Consider the following 16,477-nt stretch of genomic DNA (forward strand, 5'->3'; position numbering starts at 1 on the left):
TGCCAATCTGATAACCTGCAGCACAACCGGCAACAATTTGCAAACTACGGTTTGACCCTGAAATTGGCGAGGCACAACGGCGTGTTGCCGACCGGATATTCGATATACGCGATTCATTTCCGGGACAGCGCGATGATCGTTGAGTGGCGTAACGTATCGCACCAAAGATACGATACCACCACTCGTGTATCATCTCTAAAGTGTACCTAAACGATTATTCTCAAAAGGATTTCTTTATTATCATGAAATTATAGTTAAGTCGATCAACGATCCATCGGATCACAGTTTACGTGTAGATCTCTCGACTCGATGAATTTTTCGACGCTTAGCCCACATGGCAGGCGGTTTTTAAATTTCATTTTTTTTTTTTTTTTTTTTTTTTTGTGCTTCTTGCCCACTTAAAACGATCTTGTGTCTTGTGACCGCGTGATCGAGCGGGAAACTCGATCCCCCCCTTCCCCACCGTCCTCTCTATCTCTTTTTCGCTCTATTCTGTATGATAGACAAACGAAAGGTAATCTAATTCCCCGCTTAGCGATAGACGACGGCATGTAAAATATCGTTTATAATATAAGTCAAGATAACGAAGAGGAAAATATTGAGATAAATTGAACTGTTTATGGCAGAGTGCAAGTGCAGGGGGGGGGGGGGGAGGTTAGCTGCGTAATTGGATGTTGCGAATTTCCTCTGCATGGTTTACGAGCAATAAGGTAATTCAGGATATAGAAACGGGATATCTTTTTTCTTCCTCTGTTTTCCTGCATGGTTGACATCGCTTCGATTCAGCTTCGTCTTCTCGACGGAAAAAATGTCTGGCAGGCAATTCAAGTGGAAATTCGCGAGGATATATTCTTTTGGATATATGCAATGCAATGTAATATTGCATGCCTATACTATAATCGTAAAACAGAAGGGAGGACAGAAAGATTTGGATTGGAGAAATGCTGTCGTGTTAGTTTTATTTTATTCTTGTTTGCCGTAAAAGAGAAAATAGTAGATATATACCTACAAACATCGAGCGCGCGACGTGAATATGAAAATCGGATTTCTTCGATTATTATGATCGGGGGAAAAACGGATATTCAAAAGTTCTTTATAAATTCAAGAAATTTCCGAATATCCGTGAAAATTATCCGTCAAATTATCAGGCTCGTTTTATATTATACGAATGTTATTACATAACAAATATCCGGGAGGACACAAACAATGACGGAGTGGAAGATAACGAGGAATAGTCTATATAGTATAAGTGACTAATTGACGGTTCGGTACGGTACCGAAAACAAGACACGATGATAAGAGTAGAAGTGTATTGCGATAGAAGAAAAGCGAATTGTTACAACCTCGAATCAGGTTTCCTATAAGAACATCATATCCAGCCGGCGAATGTTGCCAAGTAGTCTAGCGGATGAAATGAAGCGTGAAAAAAAAATGGAGATGAAAAAAAAAACAAAAAAAAAAAACGATGGAAATAAACTACAGTATATACAACAATGTAGAATTATGCGAAAGGCGGATAACAAGTGTGAAATTCTTGATATATACGACTTTGAAAGAAAAACGAAATGAAATTCGGTGCAGTGTTATAACCGAGTGAATATTTCCTCTGCTCGATTTCAGAATACTATCTAATTTGCATGCCGGTCACAAAAGTGTGGTTTGAAACGTTGATTCTGAAAAGGCCACAAGCAAGTCTTGTTTTAATAGGCAAACCACGAGAATCCATCCTATATGTAACACAAGTATTATTTCACGGCCGCAGAAAAGGATATAATAAAGAGGGAGGGGGAAAAAAAAAGAAAAAAACGGTATAAAAAAGCCACCCAAAAAGAGCCGGAGCTCCTCGATAATAACAAAAAACGTAGGCATGATATACATGTCGTTTAATTGAGATAACTAGGAGAGTATTTCGCGTGTGAGGTGAGTTGAGGTGAGGTGAGGTACACTTAAACCGGTAAATTTGAAAAGCGAAACTTTGCCAACACGCGGTTAACGTGTCAATTAGTCATGATTAATCCGTCAAATGATAACGCGAATGAGTAACCGAATTCGTGTAATTCCGTGCCAAAAACTGCAATGGAAGAAAAACAAATACTTAGAGCAGGAAGAAACGAAGGTGTGAAAAGAAAAGAAAAATATAAACCCAAAAAATTTGCCGACGTAGAGCGCGATGTAAAAACAAAAAAAAAAAAAAAAAAAAAAAAACCACACAACCACATTAATTTTTTTCTACCTCTCTCTCGCAACGTGTAAAGAAATCGCGATAGATCGGCGATCCGCATAACGATCATGATCCTACGGAATTATCATGAGGACGATCAGGAATTCCGTGCGGGGCGTTCTGCCGCGCTGGAACAAGATGATGAATGAGAAAAGAAGGGAGAAAAAGAAGGCGAAACAAGCGAGTAAAATTAAAAATTCAATCCACGACTTTGGCCAACACTAATCTGCGAATTTCTACGACGCGACGTGGCCGGTTTATTCGAGGCCGATTTTTCCCTCGGGCTTAGCGTGATTTTCAAGGTCTCTGTCAAGGCCCCGAAGGCCCCGTGGTCTAGTGCCCATTTCCTCCACCCTCGTGTTTGAACGCCTCTCTCTCTCTTTCTCTCTCGCTTCGTTACGCAACGCGGCGACCATATGTGCGAATTATAGACGTGTGGGTGCCTCGAAAGCGATATCTTTGTAATTGCCGGTTAGCATGACCATTCGCTTGAACATTTGCTTGTGTTACAGCCGAGTGCCGGTTCCTTTAGACAGATCTATCGCTTGAACGATGATGATCCATTTGAGATTCTGCACGACAACGTAGATGACGCGAGCGCTCTGAATATCGGCAGCTGATTGTTAGTTGCTGGCTCTATAACTACTGTATTACCTACGTATAACTATATATATATATATATATATATATATATATGTATGTATGTATGTACGACGTATCCCCGCACAATTAATTAGCACCACGACTCACCGGATCGCAATTCAACTCCGTGATCACGTATCGCTCAATCTAACCTTAGCAAATCAGTTTTCATCATCGGTTCATCAAAAACGCCATTTTTATAATTATATAAACGCATTATCGGTTGTGAAATAAGAAAATTATTTGATTTTTGGTTTATATCGAAATTCTAAAACCAGATTAACGTCTATTCTTTTGCAATGGTTTTTGGGTCTGGGTTTTAATATTATACACACGATTTTTCATTATTTCTTATATATTTATTAACTTCAAATGTTTATTTCTAACCTTTTACAAAATGAATAAATACGAGTATGCAGATGAGCTCGTCAAAAGAATAATCCGCCATTTGTTTGGTACTGTGAGTTTTATGATACGTGCGGTATATTTTTGAGATTGATTTATTTTTGTAAAACTTTCACGACTTAATTGAGAAATATGTAAATAGAAATACGGACTTATTCTCTCTACGCAAACATCTATTTCTCTCTTTCTCTCATTCCCCAGTTTTTCGTTCAATTGTAAAACATACAGATCGTATATGTATAAATGGCGGTTTCACTTTTTCATTTCCTTAATTTGTTTTTAACCCGTTGACTCATTCTTCTATGCAATTGTAGATTCTATACACGATAGATACCGGCTTTCAGTCAAAGTGCATTAAACGTGGTGCCGAGGCGATAAACTCCATATAATTATACAAATTGGAATTATATAAACGCGGCAATCAAGTCCTAATTAGAGACCGATGACCCGGAGAGAAGAAAAAAATATATATATCGTCAGGAGAATCAAGTAAAAACACATTCAATTGCATCACTTTATACCTTGTAAAATGTATAACGTTTTATATTTCGTCAGGAATTATACCTTCTTCATATCATTCAATTTCATCATCGCAGTTTTGTAATGCAAGAAGTGACGAAAATATAGGGTGCATTCTGATTCTCTGTATACCTAATGCAACAATAATCACCGGGAGTTTCCTAATCGATAATCAATTAGTTATTAATTATTAAACCCAACTTCCTAATTTTCTATACATATATATCCAAGTGCAATAAATTTTTTTGTCACACATCTGCACGTGATGATAAGCCAAATTTGAATAATAATAACAAAATTTCTATATCATTATTAATACGTACGTGTGAATAAATCAGAATATGACGTAATTTGACCCGGCAGTTTGTTTTTTTGTATCGTTTTTGTATTATTCTATTATTTCTTATTTTTTTTTATCGAAAAACCAAAAAGACGCAAAAGTCCAACCGTTATACATTATACCTATATATATATAGGTATTGGTTTATGTTTTTCCTTCTCCGCGCCAGCTGTGCCGACGATGAGTAAAAAGATAAAGAGAAAGAAAAAGGAAGAGAGGAAAAAAGAGGAACGAATCCGGCTGGCAGTTTGTCGACGATCTTTGACTGATCTGTCAGCGAGCCGAGGATAAAATCGCCGCGTTTTCTAGCCTCGCACTGAAACGAGATGATTAATTAGCCGTTCTGTGATGCTGACGTATACGGGCGAGAGAAACGATCATCGGTTGGAGCGAAATGACTTCCCCAATTAAGAAGCTCTCCGTCATTTTTGGGAAGGGATCTGTTTGTCGTGAAAAAACCCTGGTTTGGTACGTTTTCAAATTTCCGATTAACCTGCGCATGCTCGTTGTAATACACAGATTGTTATAACAACTTTTAACACGTCGATTAGCATCATCAGTCACCACAGATACCTATTTTATGTGTTATGAGGCACGAAATAAGGAATTTTCACATTAGTCACGTATTTTTTTACACAAATATATCAATCGGTCTTATACACTAATGAAACGAGGTCTGACGACCAAGTCGTTAAGTAGAATTGATGCGAAAATAAAAATTCCAAAAATTGAGAGCGCGATTAAGAGAAATAAAAAAATCTATAAATCTAGTAAATATTTTCCGAAGCAAATTATCGTGTTTAAATAAATTTTCAATGAAAATTATGGCTCAAAATTGAGTAATTTTTATGCGATTAGTCATACAGAGAAATTGCAGAAAACTGAGTTGGTCACATGATAATTGCTTTATCGAAGAGAATTCCCGCAGGACAAAATCAGCGATCACGTGGACGGGAGTGGCTGTACTTTTCACCCTCTACCTCACTGATTGGCAAGTTGTAAACAGCCGTATACCATTCTACGGTGATAAGTTCAAGAAGGAGAATCCGCGATGATAATTTGGAAATTGTGTAAATTGTGAAGAGGAAAGAGGAGGAAGATGAGAAACCAAATACAGTATAGATCACGTAAGAACACGGACGAAGGATGAACTAAATCGATTTCACAAAATTGCGTAATAAAAGATAAGAGGCTTAAAATTAGTGGGTCACTAGTCGCCGTTTAAACTGGTTACTAATTGCACGATCAGCCGCGGTCGTTTTAATGCGATAATATTCATTTTCCAACGATCTTTTTTTACACCTTAGCTTAATATTATTAACAATTTTCCACGCGAAGCTTAAAATATAATCACAGGCTAAAATAGGCCGCGATTCGAATGGAACATAAAAAGCGAAGAAAAAAAAAGATGGAAAGAAAAAAATTTACCGCCCGAACAGGGACTTGAACCCTGGACCCTCAGATTAAAAGTCTGATGCTCTACCGACTGAGCTATCCGGGCCGTTGAAAACTATTGGTTAGTTGGGTTACTATAATTTTATTCGCTTCGTAAACGTCGAGTTGTAAAAATTACGAATCGATCCGAGATCCCAGACACCTGATAGATCGGAGAATCTAATGAAACGTAGTACGATAAATATTTGGCTATTGTTTATTGGGGAAATTGAATTGAACGCGTTGCGTCGAATATTTGGAATTCGGTGTATGAAGAGAGGTGAGAAAAATAGAGAGCGGCGGGGGGGGGGGGGGGCGCAAGGGAGGGAGGATAAGAAATACGAGATTTAAACGAGACGTTTAATTCTGGAACAATTTAGTATAATTACTTGGTACAATTACCAAAGCTACAAGCTTTGCAAGCCGAGTTTCATCTCAAATGACAGTTAAGTTATCCTGACGAGGTAACGAGCCGTACTTTTACCACCCACGCGTACCTCGTTCTTGTTTGCCAAGCAAGTGAGTGTCAGCTGTCGTTGCAGGATTCTAATTGCAGAAGAACAAGAGAAACTTCCTGGATTATTTCAGTATAACGAATCAGTGCTTCGACCCCCAGTATTTTCATTCTCGAGATAAGTTGGCTTCTGTACAATGTTATTAATTTTTCACGGCAATCGGTTGCCTGAGTATATAACAATGGAAAAATAATAGCAACGACGATGACTGAAATAAAACAGACATAGATAAGAGATGGAAAATAGCAAAGTAAATAAAATCTGACGATGAAGCAGAACGGATTTTGTCGAAATTTGGCACACAAATGATAAACACATTTCGAAAATAGAATTTTCTCCCGCTCGATTCGATATATATATATATATATATATATATATATATATATATATATATATATATATATATATATATACACACAAGTATATAACATGATTGATCATGATCTATAAATTTTGTCCGGTGTAAGATATGGAAAAAATGATGAGACAATTTTATTACTGAGAATCAGTATGAGCGAGAGGTTGTAACTGATGCAATCCAACATCGATATTACTCGATGCTCTCGAAGTGTCGTCGCTGTAGGAAAAAAACTGGCAAATCGTGAATGATGAATCATGCGTGAAGTAAGAACGAGAGGAAACATTCATAAAAATTTATCACGTATTATAATATTACAGTAATATGATTAATTTCGTTCGAGTGGTAAAATTACTCATCATTCATAGTGAATTCTATAATAATTGTTAGATCACACGAACAACTGTTTCGAATATATGCCAATGATTAAATATATAAAAATTTCTGCAGTCTTTGCTAGTCTGAAAGGAATAACAAGAAAAGAACGAAAAAAAAAAAAAAAAAACCAAAGGTATGTTATATTAATGTGCGAAAAATGGAAGGTTATTCCGAGAGTTATTCAAACTAATTGACAGTCCATATGTATAATCGTAAAATATTTTCTTGTTCACGTTATTTCAATCTATTCCTACAGCCAAAGATCAAAAGAAACTTTTTTTCAAGATTCGATCATTTTTTCATCCCGGCCTCCTCGTCTCTGGTCATAAAAAAATAACTCAGTTGATATATTCTTCGAGACGAGACGCGTCGTATTTTCATTCGTTGCTGTTGCTGGAAATTTCGAAATTTTATCATAATTTTATAACGTATTTCTTTTGTTTTATACATAAGCTGAACAGTATTACTTTTTATTATAAGGATTATATATAGGAGAACAATAATTATAAAGTTTTTAAATTTTCAGGGTTTGTTTCTATCATTACAAACAACAACTCTGCCAAATGAAAATTTTTCCGACTCCCAAATAAGGGTTGTATACGTACAGAAAAACGTGATCGTCATTTTCCTTAACACAAAATATTGCCAGCAATAAGCACGCACCGTTGCGTAATCATTCTGCAAGTTTGATAAACGATAATAAGATTCAAAAGAAATAGAAATAAAAAATAAAAATAAAAATAAAAAACAGAACATAAGTTGAAAATAATACACGTGTATGAAAAATGTAATTATTAGAAATATTTGACGCCCGTCTATACACGCGAGTTTCAAAGCGAACAATCGATATAACGTAAACACCTGGACGTTTATACGAAGCTCAAAGTTTACAGAGTTTAACTCATAATCGAAAATAATTAAATGATTATATTAACCTTGAAATATTTGGCGCTTAAAAAATTCTGCAGGTTTATAAAAAATTCAAACTTCATACAGAGAAGATCCATCGCCGACAATTAAATATGTATCAAACGTCTAATATTTGGTTTACACAGCCCGAGCAGAAATTTGTAGAAAACCAAGAATTTGTCGTAAACGAGCATACGTGCATTTCTCAACGTTTCTTGCGACACATCATCATGTGATTATTGGAATGCAGGCCGACGTCAGTCACGGATCGGCGTCACACTAAATTTTATCATCACCAGCTCCTGCTATGTGCTTGGATATTCCCTTGTTTACACTTGATTCCTATACTCTTATCTGCCCCCGTCTCCCACCCCTCCTCTCACCCTCTCAAACCACGAATTCTTTTCGTTTGTACATCGCGAAATCGTTGCCAAAAATTTCACGTACGTTGTAAATACGTGTTGCGTTAGTATAGGTGTGTATACATATATATATATATATATATATACATATTTTGATGAATATTTTCGTGGCCGTAAACACCGCCGCTTCACTTTTCCACTCATACTTTTATCCCGAGAAAGTATCGCGAAGTACCTACGCAATTGGGTGCTTCAAAATCTTTCCATTCGAAACGAGAGAGGTATGTACACATAATAATTAGCTGTCCGACTACTGTGTGCAGGCGTATTAGACGGCGTTAGAAAATGTTGGAAATATTTCCTTTCACATATTCTGTGTCATTCCACGCGCATCGACCGATACGAACTTCGACCACGTCCATTTTTGCCCAATTTCTTTGTTTCTTTCTTTCTTTCTTTTTTTTTTTTCGTTCTAATTCTCGTTCCTGTTTTCGTCGTCGTTCAGCTTCGATTGAAGCCTCGATCTACCGACAGTGATTAATTTCTCTCCCTTCCTGCAGTCCGTTAGTTTTTCTCTTGATCCTCTCTACGTAACCTCTCCTCTTCACATCCGGCATACACATTTCTTAAAAGAGAAAAAAAAAGAAAAAAAAAAAACACCTAAATGATTCTCAACAGGCGATTCCTTTGTCCAAGGAATCAATTTATTATTTGCTTACACCGGACACGGAGTGCAGAAGTAGATACAGGTACATGCCATGAACACAGTTGTGCAATCTAATATTGAGAACTTGACACATGGGGAAGAAGAAGAAGAAGAAGAAGAAGAAGGAGGAGGAGGAGGAGGAGGAGATGAAGAAAAAGAAAAAGAGACGCTCTGGCCAAGATCCAACCTGATCTCGCCTTGAGATGCCTCTATAGAGATAAATAGAAGCCAAACTATGTAGTTCGCATCTGGAACCTAACGAGAGAGACTCTCGACGAGGAATTATTGTCGACATACCGAACCTCTGACAAATCCACATTTATATTATAGGTACAAACATAACATTCCGAAACGGGCCATGCAACGCGACGAATATCGTCTTGGATGAGGGTAAAAAACTTGGAAGTATCAATACTTGGAACGGCCGATATATCGGAATTTCAAACGTGCGAATGTAAACTAACAAAAGACGAATTGTTCGAAATCTTGATTTTTGATCGGTGAGACTTTCGAAAATCAAAATTTGTGACGATTCGTCTTTCGTTATTTTACTTTGGCATATGTTTGAGGTTTCGATATATCGGCCATTCCAAATATTGATCTTTCACAGCTTTGACCCCCACCCACCCCATCGTCTTCCCCTGCAGCTGCACCACCCGATCAGGGCAAATATTTTTCGTAGTCTGTACACTGAGAGAAAGAATTGATCGAATCAACTAATTGTAAAGTGTGCTCACAGGCATCGAAGTAAATATTTATTAGTGTCAATTCATTATCTGTTGGTCTAACAAAATATTTAGTTGATTTCAACAAAATTCCGTTAGACCAATGGATCTCGAATCGACATAAATAAATATTTACTTCGCCACCGATGGCGGCACATTTAATTGATTCAATAACCTTTTTCTCTCGGTATAGAATTTTCCAAAGTGCAACTTCCCGTCGTGTCAAACCTCGAGATCGAACGATGGATAGACAAATCAATGTTTACCTCGTCAACCAATAGTGAGATAGATAACGGAATTTCGACAGAGGTGAATAGTCCAAGTTTCGTTCGAACACATGACGGAAGAGTCTCGTCGCCCGATAACTAACGATGCCGAACCTGTTTTCCTGCTCGACTCGCGTCCTCATCTGGAAACAGGGTTACGATCTCACCGTCCGCGTTCTCCGAACTCTGCATGCATCAGTACCAGCAGCAGCAGCGCCATCACCATCACCATCACCAGCAGTGGGCAGCAGGCGAGGAGTCTAAATTTGAATCTTTTGTTCGTAAGATGGAGGAGGGTGATTAACCCAGAAAGTCCAGTGATCTACCGAGTGTCGACCCTCCGCATCGCGGCTCGGCAACGCGGTGAAATCCTCAACGAGGAACGAGGGGTCGCTGCTGCTGCATGCTCAGGCTGACCGCTTAGGCTGGCCATTAGCCAGAGATGGCGAGTCGCAAATATACTCTTCGTGGTCCGAGCTTAAGTCCTACAGTCAGAAACGAACCCAATCGCCCCCCCCCCCCCCCCCCGGCCGCTGTCCATTCGCAGCCCCAAAATCCCTGGAAATTCCTTGCGCAGGGTGGCTGTGCAACAGATTGGTTCCGTCGAATATGGGGGTTCGAATTTGGAACGTTACGGTTTTCGACATTGAAGGGAGAAACGATTTTCGAAGGACTGCTCGCTCCGTCGGTATACATCGGGGTGGTCGGTAAATGGTTTTTTTTTTAGGGGGGGATTTCAAAGTTGGATGGTCGTAGGTCAGCTTTGAATATTAAAAAAAAAAAAAATATCTAATGTTTTCAGATTTTTATTCCGAGTCTTGAGTCTCTCTGCTGACCTTTTTTTTTTGTACTTAATTCTTGAGCACTGGAATGGAATTCTCCGCTCATCTTTTTCCTGTACATTCGAAAATAACGAAGATTAAGAAAACTATAAAATACGAGGTTGTAGAACTTGAATCAGACAGGGAGACTAAGGGTTGAGAATGAAAATGGGAAAAAATTAGATAGCAATTTTTTCTACATTTGTAAGCGATTTATCACCATCCAACGTGATCTTTCATTCAAATTAGCTCAAGAATAGGGTATGGACATCTGTTTTAGATGGCAATACCTACTAATTTCACGTCGATCTAACACTACCGGACGTTTAACGCACCCCACCATCCGCCAATTTTGACGCCATCGTTCTCTACGGTGTTAGGATATGCATCAATTCGGTACAATGGTAGATTGTGCTATTATCGTCGTACCATGAAAAACGTTGGAATTCTCGTTCCGCGTAATTTGTCCGAGGATGATTAAACGTCGAGATGAAGTCTTAATTGCAGGGTGATTTAGGCGACCCTTGAGGCAAACTGTATCCGGACTATGAAATTGGGCGGCGTCGTAATTTCCACAAGCCCGGCTAGCTCAGTCGGTAGAGCATGAGACTCTTAATCTCAGGGTCGTGGGTTCGAGCCCCACGTTGGGCGATGATATTTTTTCCACACCGATTCCCGAGGGCGTAAAGTTCGCTGACCCAGTTTTTAATTGCACACCGATTTACCAGCGACAGCCTTTATAACGGGGGGGCTCAATTATCTCGTTGTTTTACTAAAAATAGACAAATCTAATCTATCGCCGACTTTAGCTGACTCTGATATTATACCTATACGTGTACGTACGTCGTGTGTGGCCGGGATACTTTGAACGAGGATCAAGTCTTTCATTATTCTCCCGAAAATTTGTTCATTAGACACTTAAAGTTCCCGCCCGGATAGATACCCGCCGGCATGGTTCTGGTACACAAAGCATCCGTTATCGGAATACCGCGTTTTATTTATCACTGGAACTCGTTATCCTCACAGTAAAAAGAAGAAAAAAAAAAAACGGTGCAAATAAGACTCTTTAAAATGAGTATATACGTGAGAAGAGCTGCTGCGGCGTAGGAAATGAAGTGGAAAACCGCACCATTGTCCGTGAGAGCCAAGAGGTTGATAAATGAAAAAAAATCGAGGGTAAACGATATCTCGAATACTCCGAAACAGGGTTTCGCGGAACGACGAAGCTTATCGAAACCGACGGTTCGTTGCGTGGTTTCTGGTTTACATTGCGGTGCTTCACTTGAATCTGTTGCATTTAATTAGTATATTCATGCAACAATGTACATGCGATGCGATTACATTTGGGCGGAGTTTGACGATTGCGAAGAAGAACGATAAATGGATAGAAGGGAGATAAGGGGGTGGAAGAAAAAAATAAAATAAAATAAAATGAAATAAAAAACGCGAGAGAAGCGCGGAAAGACGTCGCAACATCGTGTACACGTGGCTAACCTAAATCCACTGAAATAATCGAGAGCTGCACGTGTACTCGTGAATCTAGGTAGGTATGCCCACCAACAACACTAAATATACACACGATGCTGCTGCTGCTGCTGATGCTGCTGATGCCGCTGCTCTCTCACGCTTCGCATGTCTAAAAAACGCATACATTCACACGTGTGATGTACAAAAGCGAAGGAACGTTCAGCGTCGTAACTAAAAACGGACAGACAGACCGACCATGCATGCGACGACGGCATTCAAATTTTACTGGAATAGCTGTCCAACGTACAAAAGCTGACACACGCGTGTGTCTCAGCTTTTGCACTTTATATGCTATTCATCGATCAGTGTCGATTTTACCGACAGTTACGTAATGACGGTCGGTAACACAGAGGAATGCATTCCAAATGATAATTTCCCCATAATGCGAAATAATTAATGATATGAGAAATTCTACGCAATTGTTACGCAGCGATATTCGTGCAAGACGAAAAACGGTCAGCACTTCGAGAATCCCATTTCCAGATCCATCGGATGTCCACTGTTTTTTGTGCGTGCTGTCACAAGAGACCCGTGACTTGATCACCTGAATATGCAGGCCAAGAAATGTATATATACGCGGTAGGAACGTTTGCACAGAGATCCTTGGTCGACTTGGTGACACGCATACGTCATTTTGTTATTCCTTTGGCACGTGCACGTGGACCGAGACACGTGCCGTCGAAAAAAGAGTCTTAATTCATGATAATATCGCGCATGAAATTATTCATCGTTTGACGACAGTGTTCCGTGTATCGCACAGCGTGGTGCCTTACAAAGCGGGGCAAACCGGGCAGGTTGAAGGCACTTCCCGTTGAATCGTAAGCTTTATTAGGCCGCAGCGTTCGCCACAAAGTACTTAATCCGTGAGGCACCTGCAATGTAACTGGTGTCAGCATTGGACTCGGAACATGACTGCGTCGATTTCCTTCTGATTCACCCTGTGCCCGGTACTCGAAATAGGTGCTAACGCATCTCTCCCTGCTTTAATTCGTTGCGACGATAGTCAACCACGCTGGAACTCACCGCAACTGCACGGTTAATAAAACAAAGCTCGATGATGGTATATCGGCATGATTTTGGTACTCACCGAATGATCCGAAAATTTTTTCCTCGTTTACTTATACATAGTTAAGATATCAAATTACAGCAGGAACAATTTTGTGAAAATGCAGCTAAAAGGGGAAATAAGCTTGGAGAGCGAAAGAATAATCAGCGCTGACCCGAAGGATCGGAAATTACTCTGTGCAAAGAAAACAAATTTAGAAGAATATTTACGCACGAGGTAGTTGTGCATACTATATATATATATATATGTATATATGTATATATTACGCAACGTGTTTTTGTGGGACTCGGTAACTAGGTTATTTTTTATTTTCTGCTCCACAGCTTTTCGTTGTATTTTTATTATTATTATTATTATTGTTGTTGTTGTTACTTTTTGACAGGAAAGCAAGAGAACCATCGAGTACCGAGCCTAATGAGTTCGAACAGATAACTCAACTACCCTAATACGGTCATATCGATAACAGGAGCGAACTTTGACGAATTTAATTTTTTCTGTACGCCACAAAAATTCCATTATTTTCGCATTATGCGGTATCTAGTATAGATGTATTTGTTTTACAATAAACCTATATAAATCGAAAAGATGTATTTCCCTTGACTACGAGAAAAAAAACGCCCCCTCCCCCCACCTCTCGTAATTCAGAGCCATTAAAGACGTTTCTCCTATCATGCAGGAGCCACATGGCCACCGCGTGATCTCGACCATATGGACATCACTGTATACCTATACCCACCAGCACACACACACACATCACACATCACACGCCTAAAAACGCGAGAGTCCATTCTTCTCACATGTAAGATCGTGTCCGCAAATACAGATACCCACAAACATCGACACGCATTTTGCAGCCTCAGAGCGTACGAGGCGTGACCGTCAACGTATTACACGTGTAACGCGTGTGTCCACGTATGTACCTGGGTGGGTACGTATATGTATAAATGCAAACAGGCAACGCGGCCTGGTCCCGCGCTCACAATGTCGTCCATTGTTGTCATCTCCCCAGTGCGTAGATTATTGGACATGTAACCTCGCACGGTAAAGGAAACGTTTTCTCAACTCTTCGCGAAGATCTAACCAACAAAATTGTCACAAAAAGTGTCGCATAATTTTAGAGGCAAGGTAGGTAGGTATGGCTTTACAGCTGTGGGTCGGTTCTTCTTCTTCTTCTTCTTCTTCTTCTTCTTGACCTATTTTATTACGAATTGCAGACGATGTGATAGCCTCGGGGTTGTATTAAATTTTTTAAACATGCCTTCAAGGTCCACCCACTGCTGCTGCTTGGAAATTACTTGGATGCACTTCCGCGAGGTCGTACGATCGAACCGTGCACTGTTTGACCATGTTTTGAAATGTCCAAATTTGGTCCTGACTGTACCGCGATGTGGAAGGAGGGTTAAAGGAATATAATATGCATGCGGGTTGCCGCAGAGAAAAGATGTCGCCCTAGGGTCAGAGGCTCTCCTTTCGGTACTTACCTACCCATCCATCCATCCACAGAAAGACGTCGACCTGCACATCCGTATGTATCAACGGGCGAAGAATTCTATTCATAGACAAAGCTGGGCCAATTAATCTCGGATCAGAATCAACCGGTGCGCAATTTCCACTATAGTATATAGGACGATGGGGCTTTGCTTTTCGCTACACGTTATAATTGTCTAAACTATTTCGGCAAATTGCCAAAAAATAAAAAATTTCAAACCTCCGGTGAGCGTGAAAAGCTGTGTTTATTTTTATTTTTTTCTTTTTCCTTACTCTCTTCATTTCTGAGAGACACTCAAAGGCTATCGCAACACGTTTATACACATTATGGGATGTCATTTTTATCAATCAATCAATCTATACGTAAACGTGATCCGTTACATACGTATATATTCCTCATTTCCGTTATCTTGTATAGGGTGCGAACGGTGGTTACGAATATGCGTTATTCTGATTCTATATAGTGTCCGATTTTGAAGCGATATCTTGAAATTTTTGAAATTCTGCCAAATGACTTTACAAACCCCGTAAAAATCGAGTAATATTCATGTTACGTATACTTATATTCGTATGTTGCATGACACGCTGGCGCCAAGAGTGGTTCCTTATTACGAATGCGTAGCATTCGCGATTGCCATATTATGTATGTTAGAACGACGTTAAGACAGAGGGAACGCTGTTGAAAACAAGTGGCTCTTTAAATAGAAACCATGTACAGATATTTCGTATAGATGTGTCCCACGTGCTGAATGGCGACGCGGTTCCCTGCACACGTGTATGTATACATGCCTACGTAATAACGTGTGAAGTATAATGTGTGTATGTATGTACGTGGAAGGAAACTTTGGTTTGAGTCACAGTTTACGGTAAACAACTGAATCGCTAAATGCACCGCAACCCAGCGATCGCAGAAGGCAAGCGTTTCCACTTCTCTTCCTCCATTTTCTCGTTTTTTTTTTCTTCACAAGATTGCATTATAATTATGCAACAACACTCTTGAATGCCTGCTCCTGCACGCGTCTAAGAATATCGCGTCAGTCCCGGTGCGATGGACCCGAGAGTGCACGTGGTGCCTGCGGGTGTCGATATTTCTCTTTTTTTTCACCATTTATTGGATCAACACACGTTATTGCATGCCGATATCATCGCGGTTATTTTCATTATTCGTTTGCACACAATAATATTAGCCATCGTGTTGGTATAAATATTTTTAAATCGATGTTATTAATCCTACTACACGAGCCTCGTGGCAAGACAAGCACATGTGTTGCTGGGCCTCGGAAAAGGAATTGGGTCACCGTACAAGTGCATTTGCTTTCCGATAAGTACCACATCATGTGTATATACATATACATATATTTGTTATACTTTTAACAAAGTAACAATAAAGAAAAGGCACAATAATAAATGATTCACGATTGTACACAGCACACAGCTTGCTGGAAAGTTCCTTGATGTAGTGTTTCGGTTTCTTGTACATACATATATTTACCTAACACTTATTACCAAGTTTATCCAGTTGCTCATCTATCCGTCGAAATAAAACCCAACTTGCCTACAAGATTTCAAATATCCTAGCGAGGTCTCGAAACGCGTCGGGATTGGCTGGAGCCACGTGACGTCACGTCGACTCAAGGGTGGCGGGACTTTCAAGCGACGAACAGCGGTTAACTAAACTTAGAGGTTAAAATGCCTGGCTATTCACGGAGTCTAAAAGTTTGTAATGTTTTCGAGACGGACGGAGGTCCGTATAAGGTCCACTTGTGCATCGCGGGTAGGTGTGATAGGCGTAAAT

The 16,477-nt window shown here is 39.6% G+C and overlaps 1 protein-coding gene and 2 non-coding genes across 3 annotated transcripts in view; 1 reads left to right on the forward strand and 2 right to left on the reverse strand.

The window, feature by feature from the left end:
* LOC124409964 (sestrin-3) overlaps positions 1-16,477 on the reverse strand; it is a 110,127-nt gene that overhangs the window by 48,100 nt on the left and 45,550 nt on the right. The window lies entirely within an intron of this gene.
* Positions 5,556-5,628, reverse strand: Trnak-uuu. Its single transcript has one exon. It is a non-coding gene; the product is annotated as a tRNA-Lys (tRNA).
* On the forward strand, positions 11,180-11,252 carry Trnak-cuu. Its single transcript has one exon. It is a non-coding gene; the product is annotated as a tRNA-Lys (tRNA).

Source organism: Diprion similis, chromosome 1 (assembly GCF_021155765.1).
Source record: "Diprion similis isolate iyDipSimi1 chromosome 1, iyDipSimi1.1, whole genome shotgun sequence".
In the NCBI taxonomy this organism is placed as follows: Eukaryota; Metazoa; Arthropoda; class Insecta; order Hymenoptera; family Diprionidae; genus Diprion; species Diprion similis.